This window comes from Lycorma delicatula, chromosome 13 (assembly GCF_047948215.1).
Source record: "Lycorma delicatula isolate Av1 chromosome 13, ASM4794821v1, whole genome shotgun sequence".
NCBI lineage: Eukaryota > Metazoa > Arthropoda > Insecta > Hemiptera > Fulgoridae > Lycorma > Lycorma delicatula.
In genome coordinates this window covers 46772803-46793333 of record NC_134467.1, presented here as the reverse complement: position 1 = coordinate 46793333, position 20531 = coordinate 46772803, and the positions used below count along the sequence as shown (strand labels likewise).

General features: G+C 32.0%; 1 protein-coding gene across 2 annotated transcripts in view; it reads right to left on the bottom strand.

Moving 5' to 3' along the window:
• The window catches only part of LOC142333864 (uncharacterized), a 782720-nt gene extending 770822 nt beyond the window's left edge, over positions 1 to 11898 (bottom strand). For both annotated transcript variants that reach the window (XM_075381431.1, XM_075381432.1), the window contains exon 1: positions 11735 to 11898. The gene's annotated coding sequence lies outside the window, so the exon portion shown is untranslated. The remainder of the gene's footprint in view (positions 1 to 11734) is intronic.
• Between the last annotated feature and the right edge of the window lie 8633 nt (positions 11899 to 20531).

Here is a 20531-nt window from a genome sequence, read left to right as displayed (position 1 = left end):
CCGTACAAGCGAAATTTGTTTTGTCAGTTGTGAAATTACATTAGTTTAGTTAGCGTCCAACATCGCCGCTAATACCGACACACAAGCACGGATTAAATACGGTATGCCCGTGCGAACTTAAGTTAGAATCATTGAATTAGATAAACTAAAAAATAAATTAAGTTTTGCGTGTAAGCCGTCCATCAGAATTACCTACAGATGCAGAACTTTTACAGAATGCGCCTTTAGCCGCTTGACGGGAAAGTCCTGCAACTGTGTTGTCAGTTATTTTTCTTTCTAATAACAATATTTTGACTCGGTTTTATTTGCTTTATAATTTCAATTTTACAGTAAATTCATAATTTTTCAACCGGGTATTCATTCGTTCCTTAGATCGATTAATATTAAATATTATATTAATTATTACAATTTGATGAATATTCTGTTATAGATTAATGATACTGTACGACTTCGATTCCGTTATTGCAGTTGTGGATAATAATAATAGTAATAATGATAATTTCTGTCAATAGATACCCATCTATCTACGTCACTGGATATTGTATAAGAATGAATTTTATGGATGACCCGTTTAATCTGTCTGCTATACGTTGTTCCAATTCCTACTCGCTATAATCCAACACCGCATAGTTATAAATGATATATTGCAGTAAATTGAGACGGGTTTGTTTTGCGAAGCATTATCACAAATGAATATCGAAAATCGGTAGGGTGTTCGATTATATATAATATATACATGTAGTTTATATTTAAGTGTGTGCGTGTACCTGTACGCGCGCGTTTTATGATTTAGTGTAAGTATGTGTTATATTTTATTGATGAATGCATTCAAAGTTATCATAATCATTGCTCGCACTGTATTACTAGTGACAAAATTTATAAACGGTCGCCAACAGCACAACTTTTTACTTCAGCACACACTAATAACAACTCGTCCTTTCAATTTATATTTTAATATTTATGTATAATGTTGTAAATAAAAATGCATTCATGTACGTTTAAATGTATGCGAGCATATGTATTTATGAAATTCAACGATTTTGAATTTTTCCGATGATAAATCTATATATATAAAAATGAATGTTTGTCTGTCTGTATGTCTCTTATGCCTTTCTAAACCGTTCATCCGATAGCGATGAAACTTTTGGGAATGATTAGACGCGTGCCAAGGAAGGTTTCTGAATTAGTTTGGACCCGCTAGGTAGCGCTGGCGTCGAGATATTTCGAAAAATAGTATTTATGGTCCGATTTGCCTCTTATTTACAATACGTGTTACTTGCATGGAAAGAATTCTCTCTGCAAAAAATGAACCCCGCTAGATGGCGCTGGGGTTGAGATATTTAGAAAAATTATATTTACGGAACGATTTGGTTCGTATTCAGAATATGAATATTAGTTACGTGAAAAGAAATATTTTTTGCAAAAACTACACCCGCTAGGTGGGGCCGGTGTCGAGATATTTACGAATAAATAAACAAACAATCTCTTTTATTCTATATATATATATATAAAAGGCATGATCGTGTGTGTGTCCACTAAAGACAAAAAACTAATGGACCGATTTACGCGCGGGAAAAAGTTGATAATGGAAAACGGGGAAAAAGGGAAAAAGTGGAAAGAGAAAAGGGGAAAACGGGAAAGGGTAAAAAGGAAACGGTGAGAGGGGTGACGGAGAAGGGTGAAAGGGAGAAGTTGGAAAGGAAAAAGAGGAAGGAGAATAAGTGAAAGGTAAAATTTGTGAAGTTCAGGTTTTGAATTTTTTTATCAAATTTTCAATTGTGTTCATTTAAACTCTCTCTCTCTTTCCCTCTCACTCTCTCTCTCTCTCTCTATATATATATATATATAGCAATAGCGAAGCATTGCCGTTTCTACTAGTAATTAATAAATTTGGGATTCGATCTAAGTTCAGGTAATTTTTATTTCCTTGTACAAAGTAAAAGAAAAATTGTGATCGCGAAAATATTCGGTTTTCAGATTTCAACGGAAATATCCATTTTAACCATCCCCGAATCCTTTTTGACTAGTTTCGTCGTGATGACGTCTGTACGTACGTATATATCTTGCATAACTCAAAAGCGATTAGATGTAAGATGTTGAAATTTTATATTTAGGACTGTTGTAACATCTAATTGTGCTCTACTCCGCGTTTATTTGCAATCGACTGAAACAAACGGGTCTAAAAAAGCTTAAAATTCCAAAAGATTTGGATTTTGGACTTTTTCTTAACTGCAGTAATAAGCCCTCATTGAGAGCTTTTCTACGACGCACAATAAATGGTAATTATTTTTATCGGTTCCAGAGATATGCGAAATAAAATTTTAATTAATAAAATATTTGGATCTTACAAGGTGAAGGCACATCGGCTCAAATCCGACTTCATTTCCTTTTTTTTAACACTTTTTTATTTAATTTAATTATATTGATTTATTAATAATTATTAACCTCTGATTATAAAAAAAAATTTGTATACTTTTAAAAATGTGTATGTGTAATTACAGGGCGTACAAGGAAGTCATGTGGGGTCAACATCAGATTTTTTATCATCAAAAAGTTGAATCTTTTCAAGTGAAATCTAACTCTCCGCATATTCGTCGATTTTAAACGTTTTAAATCAAAATGCTTTATAAAAGTTTGAACTTCAATTTTATTTATTTTTCAAAAAATAACAAAACTTATCCTCACTTATAAGCAACTTCCTTCCTTTCTTCCTTTTTCCTGTTCAGCCTCCGGGAATTAATATAAGGTATTACTTCAGAGAATGATATGTATGAACGTAAATGAACGGTAGTCTTGTACATCTCAGTTCGACAATTCCAGCGATTTGTGGTTAATTGAAACCCAACCGCCAAAGAACACCGGTATCCATTATCTAGTATTCAAATCCGTGTAAAAGTAACTTATAAGCAACCGAATTCACGCACCTGTTACATGTCGTCGAATGGATAATACTTGATCTGTGATACTACTGTCATCGGGTGATACTTCTTTTACTCTGTGTCAGTCCGATAAATTTCCTATCGATCCTGGTAGCAGAGAAACTTGAAATCAATTAATATATTTGTTTTCAAAAAGAATACGGCGATCCGTGACAGTTAGATCAATTAATCTTTTGAAATCGTTGATTTTAGTACAAATTAATCTTCAGATACGGTAATATTTTTTGGCGTGGTCTCACATTTTTGACATCGGTTTAAATCCGACTTCATCTCCTTTCTTTTTAACTCTTTTTTAATTTAAATATATGAGTATAAAAAATGATTAACCTCCGATTGCAAAACATTTTTTACAATAAATAATAATTCAATAATAACAATAAAAAAAAATATATTAATGAAAAATATTAGGAAGGGCCTAAATCAACAACAATGCAACCGAATAGCTTCGTTCAACTTTTTGTAATCAATCGCCAGTAGAAAAGCTATTTATAATAGGTTTGCTTAATTTCGTCGCAGTCGCGATTCCGTCAGAGATAAATTTCGGGAAGGTCAACCAAAATCGATTGCTGATCCAAAAAAAAAATCCCCGCTGCAGAATGAATGAAGAGGATCGGCCTGCGACTTACCGTGGGCTAGAGGCATTCCTAGGCAAATCGAAGACTACAGTTCATTTTGATTTTGCAAGACTATTTAACTGCGAAAAAGATCTGTTCCCGATTGGTTCCGCATAATTTAATCGTATCTCAAAAACAGGCTCGTGTCGGTGTAAGGAAATGCTCAAAAGATTCGTATTTAAACCATAAAAGGATAGAAAAATTGGATATATTCCTACGAACCGAAAACTTAGTAACAATGAACCGTTAGAGCGTTTCAAGTTGAACCGAATCCAACAAAATTCATTCGATTGCGAAGCACTTTTAAAAAAAATAATCGCTTGTTTCTTCGGTTGGACATGTGGCAACCACTGTTTTAGATGATCGGAACTGTTAATGCTGAACGGTATACAACAATTTCTTTTCCAGAATTCACCAATGAAAACGGGAAAAACAACCGAAAACGTGGCATCATTCATCTTGACAATGCCACCTCCCACATAGCACCACTGAAACAAATTTTGTGGAGCAGAATCCCCAGTAATTTTATCTACGAGCCGCCATTGTGCGAAGTGTATAAATTTTGAAGGCGAATAATTTGGGAAAAATAAAACGATTTATACCAAAAATTTTTTTCTTTCATTTTTTTTTTTTTAAATTTAAATGCCGGTTCTCGAGTAATTATATTACTTTTTTATAATTTATTAAAATTCAGAAATTTCTCGGCCCGACCAAAAAAGAATTTTCAGATATTTTGTATTTATTTTTAACGTAATAATAGTTTGATACATTTAGACCAACTGTTTCTCGACATTCTAATACTCACACTATAATGCGATTGTCAAATTCCGTAAAATAATCGATTGTTTCAACTTTGACATTATCATTTGAAGTGAAGCTTTCAGGTTTGGAAAGAGAAAATAATCTATGACAGACAAATCCGGCTGAAAAATCCAATTCATAAATATGGAATCGGTTAAACCAATGTAATTACAGTTCGCGTTATTTATGGTACGCATAATCGGTCAAACAAAAGCACAAATTTATTGTACGGTTAAAAAGTTCAAATAAAATTTCTACTTGATACTGACACATCGATTCACAAAAAAATAAACGAATCAAGAGAATGTTGATGCTATAAATTCAAGGTTCGTGAAAATCGAAACTTTTCGATTTCACATCTTTCAAAAGAATTGAGGCTTTCTTAATTTTTTATTCGGAATTTGATATCTTTCCTGCTTGGTCCATCTTTAGTAATTCTACTTCCCAAATAACAAAATTCTTCTACCTCCGTAATATTTTCTCTTACTATTTTTATATTCAGCGGTTTATCTACATATTTTCTACTACATTTCATTACTTTTGTTTTCTTCTTGTTTATTTTCACGCGATAGTTCTTGCGTAGGACTTCATCCGTGCCGTTCGTTGTTTCTTCTAAATCCTTTTTACTCTCGGTTAGAATTACTATATCATCAGCAAATCGTAGCATTTTTAATTTTTTCATCTTGCACCGTTACCCCGGATCTAAATTGTTAAAAAACAATTTACATTTTTTTAACATTTTATTCCAGACTACGTTATCAAATGCCATTTTTCCCCGCGTAACCTAAGGAAACTTAAAAACATAAAAATTCATACATATTCAATCATTTACTACTGAAATAAGAAAGCTCACAGGAAAGGAGGAAAAATACGTAAATATAGACGGGAAATACGTTGAAAAATTAGTTTTACTGTAATGGAATAAATAATAAATGTTCTACACAGTCATTTGTTATTTTTTTTTTATAATTATTGTTACAGTTATTTGAGAAATAACTGTAGGAAAATTATTACTGAATAATCACCGTAATTTTGTCGAAAATTAAAATATTTTTTATTGCTTCACAATTTCTTTATTTACAATTGGTTTTGAGGAAGGAACCACAAATAAATAGCATTACACAAAACACATGCTGAGGGGTTTCCAACAAGAATACCCTCAATAAAACGTACATATATATAAAAATGTAAATAAAGTACATACATGCATGTATGTATATATATATATATATATATATATATATATATATATATATAGTAGAAATAACGAGGATGGACCACTGAATGTAAAAATAGGAAGAGAAAAGATTATGAAAGTAGAAGAATTTTGTTATTTGGGAAGTAGAATTAGAATTAAAGATGGACGAAGCAGGAGCGATATAAAATGCCGAATACCACAGGCGAAACGAGCCTTCAGTCAGAAATATAATTTGTTTATATAAAAAATTAATTTAAACGTCAGCAAAAGATGAAATTTTGACCATCAGAGTACCCGATAATAAAAAATTAGAAGCTTTACAAATATGGTGCTATAGGAAAATGTTAAAAATCAGACGTGTGGATAAAGTGACAAACAAAGAGGTGTTGCGAGAAATCGATCTTCAAAGTAGTATTTGAAAAAACTACCTTCCTAAGGGAACTTAAAAACATAAAAATTCATACATATAAAATCTATACATAGAATATATAAAAAAGAAATATATTTTACAAACACGGAGTAATCTAATTTAAGGAAAAGTTAGAGATAATAAATGTGTTAGAAATGATTTAATAACTGATAGAATAATATTGTAATCATATTCGCTCGAAAAATGTTACTTTACTTTTCATTGATAACTGGTTAAAATAAATAGTTTTTTCTTGTTCTTTGTATATTTAATTTTAGGTCAAAGCATAAGATACTACCGCGCATATTATTTATGTTCTAATCGATTAATTTTATGCTCGAAGCAAGAAACAGAGCGAAATATTTCGCTAGCTATAACTCAATGCGCCTACGGATTTATATTAAATTTTTAGTTTATTCTCTATTGTGAATATTTACTAAAATTCTTTCCAGATATTCTACATACGTACACAAAATATAAAAAACGCGTTTTAAGAAAATAATAAATTACATTTAAATAAAAGAATAAATGGAAAATTCATAAATGAAGATTTAAAAGTTAAATCTCGTTTATTAATGTAAATCCTTTAAAAAAAATTAATAAACAGTAAGATTAATTTTAAAAAAGACAAAAAAGATTGTACGGTACTAAATATATATACATATCTATACATTTTTGGTACGGTGGAATTTTAAACATTTAATATTCAAATTTACAACCTTGGAAATATTCATATATATTTAATACGATTTGTACACTATACGTATATGTTTAGTAACAGGAAAAAAATCGAACACAGTATATGTAATATAATGAAAATTTATCTGCAGAGTTAAACCAAAAGGATTTAACATTGGGCGAGCGAAAAGAAATGCAAGAGAGATACAGATATTTATAAATTACTTGCTCATCCGTCATCAATATTTATATCTTCTCTATAATTCTTATTTTTTCTCTCTCTTTTACATAAAAAAAATTAAGGTACTTACGTATTAGCCCGTCGAGCAATAAATTGCAATCTTTTGTGTTACTGTTAATATCATCCGATATAATCATTTATATTTATTTTTATTATGCATATAAAAATGAATTTTTCTTTGTTTGTTTGTCCCGTATGCGTTCTTATAGGTTCATCCGATTGTGATGGCACTTTGTTGAGTTGTGCGCACGACCCGAATGTTTCTGAATTAGTTTGGACCTATACGTAGCGCTGGAGTTGAGATATTTGGAAAAATTGGATTTAAGGTCTGATGGTGGTTATGTCTGAAAAAAATTTAAGAAACATTATTCAAACCCCTCTCAGAATCATTATAGATATTTAACTTAACATTTTACCGATAAATTGCCCGGTATAACGAGTTTCGGTCCCAAATTTCATAAAAATCAGAACACGCGTACGTACGAGTATTAACTCTCGCATTATTTTTGAGTTTTGGGGTTCAAGGATCATGAAACGTCAAGAAATACAAAAGTTCCGTACCCAATTCTTTGACAGATTACCTACTTTTCTTATTGAAACATAATTCTAGAGCTTTGATGTCAGGAAAGTAAAAATAGATCTGATTAATAAGCGTTAATTATATTTAACTACATATAAACTTGTGAAATAATTGTTAAAGTAAATTCCTTAAATATAAAAAGATCATTACAAAATAATTCACTCCAAGAAAATACTATTTTGATTTATTTTTATGTACACACAGATTGCAGGAAATGTTACGTTTTTTTCAGAGAAAAATTCGTTATTACTTTTGGTCGCATTTTAGGACTACCGGGATGAAAATGAATTTTCTTTCCGTTTTCAGGTAAAAGACGTACGAATAAACCACTCAATTAAACTGCAGTTTCCTTTTATATTTATTTATTTTTTAAAAGATCTACGAATAACATTTTGTGGTTCGAAAATCTCTAAAACTACTCGATAAATTTTACTGAAATTTAAATCATTGTGGTAGTTTATTTGGAGTTGTGCATGCAAAAATTTGACGAAAATCGGTCGAGTCGTTCTTGAGTTACGCTCAATTTAAAGTCGAAAATACTTGATCGTGGGAAATTAGAAAGATGATTCGCTATGTTGTTGCAAATTGGAAGGTGGAAACCAAATAAAATAACGTACTTTGTAAAACTGCACAATTTTTTTTTAAATTAATAATTTAAAAATTATATGACAATCTAATAAAAAAGAATGTTTTCGTTATCTTTTAAATAAATTGGTGGAATATTTTATTTAAGCGGTCGATTTATTTATTAAAGTATAATAAAGGGCATTCTTCGTAAACCGAAAAATTATTTTGAGTTATACGAAAATAAAATAAAGATTAAAATGCAACGGTTAAAAAAATTGTTCTCCTTTCTGCCACTCCTAAAATTTGATGTTTGAAAATGTTTGATTCTATGTTAAAGATTTGTACAGCTTTTTGAAGGATCTCAAGAGATGAAAAAATATTGAATCGGGAAAATTTTAAATCAGTCTTGTAGAAAATTTAACAAAGATTACTGTAACTTACCATAAACTTGGGAAACACACACACACATAATCTTTCAGATGATTACTAGACAGAGACAGAAACTACCATTCCTTTGATATACTGATTACAATTTCAGCTCATTTCAGTAAAACAAGTTTCATTCATTTAATTAATTACAATTCAATTGTCTTAACTTGAAATCCATTGGCAAATTACTTTTATTATTAACGATAGAATTGTTTAATATACCCTGTTTACTGAATTGTTAATTAATACAAATATTATTGTAAATTTAACGTAATTTTTTGTAACGTTTTTATTTTATTAATAAACACAAAACATAAAATATTGAAAGATCAATAAACTACAAAAATTTAAATATCTTGGAGCTAACATAAAATCAGAGATAGAAAAACGGAGCTAGATTTTCAATTTACGAAAGATACGTACTTTCAGAAAAAAGCTGGCGAAATATTGAATCACTGTTTCGACTATTAATAATAAAGAATTAAAGTTAGAACAAAAAAATATTCGGGTGGGTCTGTGTCGGGGAGCAAGGCCGATGGTTTAACGTGAAGCTTTACAGACCTTAAAGTTCCTCCAAGCTACAGGCCGAAAACCCATCTGTAGAGTTGAACGGAAGAACCCCCGTTTTTGAATATAACTGAAAGTCTACAATGGAAAATTTCAGTTCCTTCATTTGGTCAACTATACAGATAAATTGGTCGGTCAGTATGTCAACGAGTCGCTTTTAAGTGTATCGGATTGCAATAAAAACGAGACATCGACTGCGTACTAAATTTAACTTTAAATAAAACAGACGGTAAACGGTCGATATTTATTACGACTAATATTCGACGACAGTTTTGTTTAACATCGGTCTATGATATGAGAAGAGATATAAGGCATAATAAGCAGCGGTAGAGCTGCTGTCGTTCACTGGCCGCGCCGTGCCAGCTTTATGTTGTTCCCGAAACACTCCCGCATTTTTTCTTTTCTTCCACAATCTTCGCTGTCCTTCGGCGATCTTCTTCCTGAATTAGGAAACGGTACGGATTTAAAATTGCGTTACAAAAATTTCGCGTTCGCAAGCGTCGGGAGAAAATCGATTACTTCGTTTTATTTGATCGAATGAAAATTTCTTTCGAGAAAAATTTAATTTTAAATTCATCCAGACACGTGTGGATACGGGGAGGGTTTAAGGTACCGCCGCCACCGCTAACCCGTGACATTGTTCATAAATTCTATCCTCAAATTTGAAAAACGTATTATTTATACCTAATTTAATACCGTTAATAAAATCATTTCCAGTTATATCAGTCATCCGGAGTTGCCGGGTTCAAATCCCGGTCTGACATGGTATTTTCACCCGCTAAAAAAAATTATCATTCGTCTCATCCTCTGAAGTAATAACTAACGGTGGTCCGTGAGGTTAAAAAAAAAGTAATGTCGGTCAACACTTGAATTACTTCCTGTTTACTTTTGTTCGTTCGTAAGCCTAATTCCATACGTATAGTTAAATCGCATCAAAGGACACAATTTTGTATTTTTCCGGTACCGCTTGCTTACGTATAAAACAACGGAATTTGTGCGAGTAACGTAAGAATTCCAACGCAGGTTGATACATTTAAATCGGTTCAGCCGTTAAGCTTCTGCGTTGAAAAATATACATACATACATACATACATACAAACACCCTAATTATGTTACACTTCTTTTTGGTCAATCGTACAATAAAACGAAATTTCTGGCCGTTTTATTAGATTACAAATTTTCTTGTGTTCATCAAATTGATTTCGTTTTGTAAAAAAACATCCAAATAAAACACTACATTTTTTATCGTTATTAAAAACTTCTATTATACACGATTTATATTTTAGTAAATTATTATCTATTGGGGCACTCATAAAAAATTGGAATAAATAATAATGAACGGTTAAATCATATTTGACATCCGTAATCAAGTAAATCGATGTTTAAAAAATTAAAATAGTTCATTTATCTTCCGTTTTTGAATTTATGAATTAATAATATTTTTGCAAGATAAACACGGCGTTGTAGAGGTTTTGTATGTTTGATATTTCGTTCTGGAGATCGAATATACGTGTGAGCGCTTACCCCCCTTCAGAAGTAATGCTTTATTAGCGATATCCCAGGAGGTGGAGTCGGCAGGGGTGAATATTTAGTCGGTAGTGCGCAGGAATATATACAAATTTTCTGTAACAGCTTGCGGGACCTGTTAGCGAGTCCAACACTGCTTCGGCATCCGTAAATGGGGTTCCTCCAACTCTTCAAAAATAAAAAAAAAGATAAAAACGCCATACTGAATGGCGTGTTACAATTTTTTATAATAAAAAAATAAAAAAAATAATCACATATACTTAAATATATATATATATATATATATATATATATATATATGTGTGTGTGTGTGTGTGTGTGTGTGTGTGTGTGTGTGTAATAAACACGCCTATCAACCCTGACAAGAGAACAGTTTTCATGTAAGTGACCACAATAGTTTGTCTTTCTAGAAAGATCTTTATTATTATTCCGTTGCCATTTTTAATAAATTATCAAAGAAATTTAAATTTAAAAAAAACCCGAAATATCAGAATTTCTTCGACTTATAAAAAAATATTTTATTATCTTTTAATAAGTGGTCCTTTATTAATTACTGAAATACTTATAAAAAATCTTACCACCGATCTATTTAAAATTTAAATGACTTTCTTTTACAGAAACATTATTTAGTAGATGAATCTTTAAATAATTTTCAATAACCCCTTCCGAATTTTTAAGAATTGTTTTTATTTATTTAATACATTCGTATATATACTTTCCTATTATTTCGCGTAATTATATTAAAGCTTTTTTTTAATCTCATTAATGATTAAGTATTTTGTAATACCGCTTTTATAATTAGTCTTATTATAGTTTCCCTTTGAACCATCCAGGTAAATTTTCAGGCAATTCCTTTGTTTTATCATAAACCAGCATGTCTACACATTCCTTAATCAATATGTATTTATTGTAACGTTTTATTAGGTTTTGATAAGAATAAAAGACTATGTTGGATACAAATTCAACATTTCTAAACTCGTACGAAACCTGTTAAATATATATTATAAATATATTACGTATAAATGGTAATATATAACCTTAAAAATATATATATAGTAAATAAAATGTTAAAAATTATCAATTTTTAATTATTATCTTAAATTTAAAATATCTTCCTTAGAATTATAACTTACAAAAAAAATTAATTAATATATAATAACAATAAATATCAAACGAGAACATACCTTAATTGCTTTCTTTGCGATTACGTACACCAAAGTTTTTTATCTTTATTTTCCCGCACGTAACCAACCAAAAACCAAAATAAAAAAAATAATAAAATTACAAAAAAATAAAGTATATATTTTTTATTTTATAAATTTATAAAAATGCAATAAAATAATTCACATTTAATAATATAATTAAAAATAAAAACCGATTTATAAAAAATTTGATTTTATACAATTTATTTATATATATATTTTTTTAAAGAAATCACGGGATAACCTCACGATACGAAAGCGCACAGCGTACTGACTGTAAAGTGGTGAAGTGATAGGGGTATATTTGTAAATACTATGTACACCTAACGCTCCAAGTGGTGAAAGTTTGTATTAATAATTTTTCCCTTTTATAATCTATGTGTATTTAAAAAACATCTTCACTCAATTCTATTTATATCTTTATGTCACACTTATGTTTACTTTTTTAAATCGTATTGTATACGCGTGTTTTATTAATAATAATATTTATAGTCGTTTATTTATTAATAAAAAACACGATTATAAATAATTATTTAAAAATAATTAGAAAATATAATTTTGAATTAAAAAAAAATTACAAACCGTAAAGAAAAAGGAAGTTTTTTTTTTTTTAATAACATTATATAAAAAGCTGGCATCGATGCTGCATAATTATCCTCATATTTGAATAAGAAAGGCTGGAAAGTATCGTATGACTTTCCCGGCTACGCCAGTTAAGGTTCATAAAAGTAATGAAAAAAATTGTTTTCATTTTAGATTCATAATATAATGTAGGTGCCAAAGCTACTTTAATTTTTTTGCCCGTCTCAGCGGACAGCCGAATCACCCAGCTTTTGACCCAATTCTTAAGAATCGTAATTTTAGGAAGTATGAGGACCGTCCACGTTGTACTGCGCCTGTGGGTGTCCGTACACGACGTCTGCTGCAGCGTATGAATGTTGGCACTCCCTCTTTCTTTCCATCATGTCCGTGCTCGAATCCCCCGTGGAGAATAAACCGTGTAAATTTTACGTTTGATCTTAAAACATACGATAAACGTTCAACGCCACCTATTGTTTTCCGGCAGATGTTTCAGTTTCTCTTTGCCGAGTCGAACCCAGGCGTTGTGATATACACTGATGGGTCGAAACATGACGGTAACGTTGGTTGTGCTTTTGTTATCGATGAACAGACTTATATGCTTGGCCTACCCGGTGTTACGAGTGTGTTCACCGCGGAACTACTCGCTGTGGATAGGGCTCTAAGTATCGTTGGCCCTAAATATAGGAGCATTCTTATTTGCAGTGACTCCAGGCGTTTGAAAACCTTTATTCCAGACATCCTGTCGTCATTGACATTTATGATAAAATCGCTGAGTTAGATAAACGCAACAGGGAGGTAGGTTTTGGCTGGATCCCTAGCCACGTTGGAATTCTAGGTAACGAAAGGGCACATTCTGTTGCCAAGGAAGCGTGTATTCACCCTCCTTTCACCACTCGAGTTACTACCTTTGATTTTCTCAATCGTACAAAAAAATAACTGCGAGCAAAGAGGCAAAGTGACTGGACGACTACCGTCGATGATAATAAACTCCGACGGATTAAGGATTCGGTGTTGCCGTGGGGCTCCTCTTGCAGAAACTCTGGTCGTGAGGAAGTGGTCCTCTGCCGGTTACGGTTGGGACATACGAGGTCACACACGAATACCTAATGTCAGGAGAAGACCCACCCCTGTGCACACGATGCAACTGCCGCATGACTGTGCACCACATTCTCGTGGACTGCATATGTTATGCGGCGTTCCGTCGTCAGTTTAATATACCCAGAAGCATCCGTGATGTCTTGTGCAATGATAGCGGGATTTTGGAACGGATGTTTCTCTTTTTGCATAGTACTGGGTTACTGCAAAGGATTTAATATGCTCATATATGTTTTTCTGTAAGGAGAGTTTTTTAATAATTTTAACCTTTATTTTCAATTTGATTTTTTGGTTCTATGTATTTAATTTTACTATCCGGGGAGGGGATTTTTGCACAACCCATCGGAGTTAGGTAAGTTTTATATACTTTCTTTTATCTATTATTTTAACCTTTATACTTTATCAACTTTGTCTGTGGTATTAGTTTTGAGTTTTATTTTGCCTCTTTTTTTTTTGCCCTTCATCCCCGAGCCGGACATCCAATTAAGTATACTCGGGGACGAATTTTTATTATATGATTAATATTACGTTTACGCCTTGTATAGTTTATTATTTCGCAGTTATTTTACCTTTTTGCGAAAAACTACCGGGCGATGATAACGCCCAGGCGTTAATTTTGACAACCTTTAGAGCCAAAAATACAAAATATATATATAGTGTCTCATGAAGAAACGCACAAACTACCAGAACATGTGAAATACTGGTAAAATAATGAACAAAGTTCACATAAAAATAAATGTAAAAACGGTTTGTTTTCGAGTTACGGAGAGCGAAAGAATTTTGCCCAGTTTTCACCTTTTCTAATAAAACCAGCTGTAATTTTTGTGAGAAAATTTAAGAAATAAAGTTATTGGTCTCTTATGTAATTTGAGGTGGTAAATAAGATAAAATAGGCCCCAGAACTGTAACTGCAGTAGTTTTTCCAACGTAAAACACAAAATTCGGTATCGAAAAACAAGTTTTTTTTTTAGTTTTGTAGTACAATAGCTCGTTAAATGATTAATAAATGCGAAAGATTTAGTGACAAAACTTGTAAAGAATTTAATTTTGAGAAAATTAATGCAAATTATGCCGATAAAAATAAATAAAAACTATTAAAGATCGGGTTTTTCCAGAAGCAAAACAGATGAAAAATTGACAGAAAATCGTATTATTCTGTACATAATAAATTTTATATTCTTAATATAGAAAAAGAAAAAAGAAAATAAATGAAATGATTAATGGTGTAACAGAATAGCAAACCTCAATTATACTAATTGTTCGAAATTTTGTCCCTCACAATGTACAAAGCACTGACGTAAAATATTTCTGGTGGCTTTCCTTATCAAATAATAAAATTCAATAATATTTCTATTAAAATGCGAACTAATACGTATTTTAATGAGTAATTCTTCTTTAGTATTAATTTTTGCCGGTATACAATCGTTTTCATATGGCCCCAAATGAAATAATCGAGTGGCGTTACCGTGGTGATCAATCGATTCATCCATCGTGAAGAATTCAGTTTAATAGATTAGTATTCACGTGATTTTTAGCTATTAAACAAAAATGAGGAGTTGCAACATCGTGCTGGTAAATCGTTTGTATTTTAATTTGTAAAGATACATCCTCCAAAAGACCCGGCATATTACTTTCCAAGAAATGAACGTATGCATTTCCCGTAAGGTTTTCATTAAAAACAAACGGTCGCAGAATTTCGTCATAAATAATGCTATACGAAACATTAGCTTTTTTAGAATTGAAGACTCCTACTCTCGTTAAACAGTATATAAAATTGAATTTATCTTATCAGCCTAGAAGCCGATGACAGAAGTTTTACCGCCGGGTATAATTTGTGGGCCTCAAATTTTAAACCTTCTGCAAGACGAAAAGATAAATATTTTCTTTCCGTAGGATGCGTCTAACTTTGTTTTTTGATTAAGTAGTGCGATATGAAATTCGCCTTCTACTGGTGTGGATTACGCTGAATATGCTGAATCGACCGATGATTTACTTTGGGGTTCAACAGAAACGTTAGAAATGACCGTTTCATTCGGAAATGCTAACACACCGAAGAATGTTTAAAAAGAATATTTACATAAGTACAGAAAGAATAATACGATTTTCCATTTTTACTTTGTTTTGTTTCAATAAAAAACCGATTTTTAAAGGTTTTTATTTATTTTTTATTGCCTGTAATTAAATTAATTTTCTCAGAATTAAGTTCTGTACAAGTTTTGTCGCTAAATTTTCTGCATTTATTAGTTAAAAGAATCTATTGTACTGCAAACCTAAAGAAAAAGTATTTCGACACGGAATTTTATGTTTTACGTAGGATATCTTAATAACTATTGAAGTTCTGGGACTTGTTTTATTTTATTTCCCAGCCCAAATTACATTAGAAATTACTAACTTATTTGGGTCCCAAAAATTACAATAGGGATGGATTCTTCTTTATTTATTTTAAATAATAGTTGAAATCCGAGCGAAATCTTTCGCTACCCGTAAGTCGAAGACAAAGCGTCTCCAGTCCTATGTTTATATGAACATTTTTCATTATTTTACCAGTATAACATGGCCGGAAAATTTCTCCGTTTTATCGTTGGGCACTGAATAATTTTTAGAGACGGGAAATAAATTTTGAGAGAAATTTTTCTAATAATACTCTTACACAGGTGTGCTAAACAAATTCGCTTAAGTAATGTTTTCTCTAAATCAAACATCCCCTTCAATAAAGGCTAACGTAATAAAAAAAAGCTTTGATTTTATTTTCTTGGTCTAAAGTTTAAAACTTGCAAACATTTCTTGATAGTTATCTTTCAAATATATTTATATTATACGAGGTGTGTGAGAAATGTATTGAGATTGGTAACACTGCAAGCAATCTGGCAACGCTGCGTCAATCGGTGTGTGCTAGACCGGTTTGTTCATCCCTTCCACATGCTCAGTACGAGTTTCAACTCCGTTCAGTCAACACATTATTTGACAGCGCCATCAGTGAAGTTGTGTTTTTGTTGTATGTTACGAAAATGGAGCATCGGAATTTACAGCAAGATTGTGCAATCAAGTTTTGTGTTAAACTTGGGGAATCCGCGAGTGTGACCTTTGAAATGTAGAAACAGGCCTACGGGGAACAACGCTTATCAAGAGCAAAAGTTTTCCGCTTGCACAAATCATTTTTGGAAGGCCGAGAACACGGTGAAGATCTCGCTCAGGGAGACCTTCGACTTCAAAATCTGACGAAAACGTTGAGCGTGTGAGGGTTCTTGTGAGATCAGACCGTCGTTTAACAATAAGGATGATGAGTGAACGGTTAAATTTAAACGCTTTCACCGTACATTAAATTTTGACAGACGATATGGACATGCGAAAGGTTTGTGCGAAATCGGTGCCGAAAAACCTCACAATGGGACAGAAGGACGACCGAAGAAACGTGTGCGTTGATCTTCTTGAGAGGATTGACAACGACCAAGAATTCTTCAATCGTGTGATCACAGGTGATGAATCCTGGATATTTGAGTACGATCCTGAAACAAAGCGGCAAAGCAAAGATTGACACACTTCGTCATTTCCTCGACCGAAAAAATGTCGAATGAACAAATCAAAAATCAAAACCGTGCCGATTTGCTTTTTTGATAGTAGGGATATCGTGCATAAAGAATTTGTTTTTCCGGGACAACACCGTCAACCAAGTGTTTTACAAAGGTGTCCTTGAAAGGCTCAGGAAAAGAGCGATTCCGGTGATACCAGCCATGCAGACAAATGGATGATTCATCATGACGATGCCCCGTGTCACACGGCCATTTCCATCAGGGAATTTTGACCTCAAAAAATATTCCAATGGTTCCTCAACCCCCCCTATTCACCTGATTTGAGTCCTTTTGACTGTTTCCTTTTCCCGAAATTGAAACGTGTCTTAAAAGGACGTAATTCTTGAAGTCTGGAGAACATTCAAAAGACTGTGACCGACCGGTTAAAAGCCCTACTGGTTGAAGCCTCCCATCGCTGCTACCAGGAGCGGGAACAACGACTCCGCCGGGATATAGCTGTCCAAGGGAACTACTTTGAAGGGGATAATATTGTTTTTTTTTTAAATAAAAAATTTGGTAAGTAAAAAGTCAGTCATTACTTTTCTGACACACCTCGTATATAGTTATTTATTATATAATATCAATATTAATAAATAATATTATATATTTATCAATTATATATTCTATCGGTGGAGTATATTCATTCAAAAATTTATTGAACAATATTTAAACCGAAAGAAAAAACAGGAAATTACTACAAAATATAAATTTCAATTTTGAGAAGTGCGGATTAATTTTTTGAAAAAAAATTTGTATTATTTATACAGGCATCGTAAGTAAAAAATCTGCTTTTATAAAGTTTATTTACAATGACTCAAACGAAAATCGAAAACGGATTTTCACGATCTCCCCTTGCCGTTTACCAAATTTTGATACAGAAAAAATTAATATGATCAATGCACCACATATAAAAAAATATTTGAGGCAAATTTTAATTTGGTCAATCCTGAGATTCAAGGGAAAAAGCGGTGTGACACGTGTTTGAACATACAGTATGTTTATCAGTCTAAATAACAAGTTGAACACTAAAACGTGTAAATATATGCAAAAACCCAATAATACCCCATTTTTAACATGATCACTATAGTTCTCCTGAAAAAAACAAAGCAGATTTAAAAATTTCTATTGTATCGATTAAAAAATAAAAGCGACCTGAGTTACCAAATCTCAACATTAAAATATATTTTATCGGATTTCAAAAAATAATTTGGAAATCGCTACTGCACCAGGTCCTGTTTATATATATATATGTATATATAATATTCTTTCGTTACCTCTACCGGAGGCAAACCTAAACCTTTTTCTTCTTTCTTGTTTAGCCTCTGGGAATTACCGTTCAGGTATTATTTCAGAGGATGAGTGTTTTTTTTTTGTCTTCAGTCATTTGACTGGTTTGATGCAGCTCTCCAAGATTCCCTATCTAGTGCTAGTCGTTTCATTTCAGTATACCCTCTACATCCTACATCCCCAACAATTTGTTTTACATACTCCAAACGTGGCCTGCCTGCACAATTTTTCCCTTCTACCTGTCCTTCCAATATTAAAGCGACTATTCCAGGATGCCTTAGTATGTGGCCTATAAGTCTGTCTGTTCTTTTAACTATATTTTTCCAAACGCTTCTTTCTTCATCTATTTGCCGCAATACCTCTTCATTTGTCACTTTATCCACCCGTCTGATTTTTAACATTCTCCTATAGCACCGCATTTCAAAAGCTTCTAATCTTTTCTTCTCAGATACTCCGATCGTCCAAGTTTCACTTCCATATAAAGCGACGCTCCAAACATACACTTTCAAAAATCTTTTCCTGACATTTAAATTAATTTTTGATGTAAACAAATTATATTTCTTACTGAAGGCTCGTTTAGCTTGTGCTATTCGGCATTTTATATCGCTTCTGCTTCGTCCATCTTTAGCAATTCTACTTCCCAAATAACAAAATTCTTCTACCTCCATAATCTTTTCTCCTCCTATTTTCACATTCAGCGGTCCATCTTTGTTATTTCTGCTACATTTCATTAGGATGAGTGTAAGTGAAGTGTAGTCGTGTACATTCTCAGTTCGACCGTTCCTGAGATGTGCGGTTAATTGAAACTCAACCACCAAAGAACACCGGTATGCACGATCTAGTATTCAAATCCGTGTAAAAAAATCTGACTACTAGGACTTGAACGCTGGAACTCTCGACTTCCAAATCAACTGATATGGGAAGACGCGTTCACCACTAGAACAACCCGGTGGGTTCGCCAACCTAAACCTAATTTGACGAAACTTGATGGGATTATATAAACCTATTGATGATAGCGCCCTATTGATTTTCAAGCAAATAGGTACACAGGAACGGAAAAACTTTTTTTTTCTTTGACCTTACGTTTAGCGTAACTCAAGATCCAGTAATCCCATCTTCAACATATTTTTACATGCAAAACTTCAAATACACTACAAGAACATGTCTAAATTTCAACGAAGTTTATTGAGTAGTTTTGGAGATTTTCAAGCGACAAAGATTTATCTTTGTCGCTTAAAGATATATATAAGGTGATCCCAATTTAAGTGAATGGTATTTTCTTATTCCTGATATCTAAAAACGTAAAAAAAATCCATCTTTATCTTTCCCTCCCGCCATACGACTGACAGTAACACAAGACTTTTCTTCGAATAGTCTTAAGAAAAAAAAAAAACATTGTTTATTCAAAGATAAACGATACTAATGATACTTTCAAACAAGTACTTCATTTAGTATTTGATTTTAGAATAGAAAGTGGAAAAATGCAACACCAAATTGTTGTTGAAGAAAAACCCTTATAGAAAGCGTGAATTTATTGAAAAATATCTGAACAATTTAATCTCCATCCCAGATTTCTAACCACATTTTAACGCACGCCTTCCTTATAGGTTGAATAGATAAAGATTTATCTAAACAATATTCAGATAGCATGAGCCAATCAAACGCGTCTGGATAATGTTCAATTGTCATGCGATTGAAAACGTTCGCAAAAGTCATTTAAAATTTAAAAGGCCGTCTCATTTAAAAAGCCCCTCTAGTTCGGAGATCGTATAGTACGAGTATTTAAACTTCCGATAAATTCATTTAAATTTTAAACGGCTTTTAAACAACACTTTTCTATTTTTGTTCAACGATGAAGCTTTTGCATAAATACGACTATTTTTCAAGTAAGTTTCTCTAATATGTAATTCCTTTTATTACACAGATTTGAATAAAATTATCATCTGAAATATACTAATTTTGTAACCGGTTTCCAGGAAATGCTGGCAACACCCGATCTGTCTTTTATCTTATATTTAAAATAAACAATTTTTTTTTTCAGTGTTTCTTTTAGTTTCTAATACGTATTCTAAACTCATTTACTGTATTATCTTTATAAATCGATTAATTAATACCACTTATTTCGACAGGTTTAATTTTACTTTTAGCATTTCCGAAAAGAGAGCCACCAGACGTAGCTACGGTAACGTTAAATGTGTTATTTTTTTGCTATGAGAAGAGGAATATGAAACTTTTATTTGCGCTTT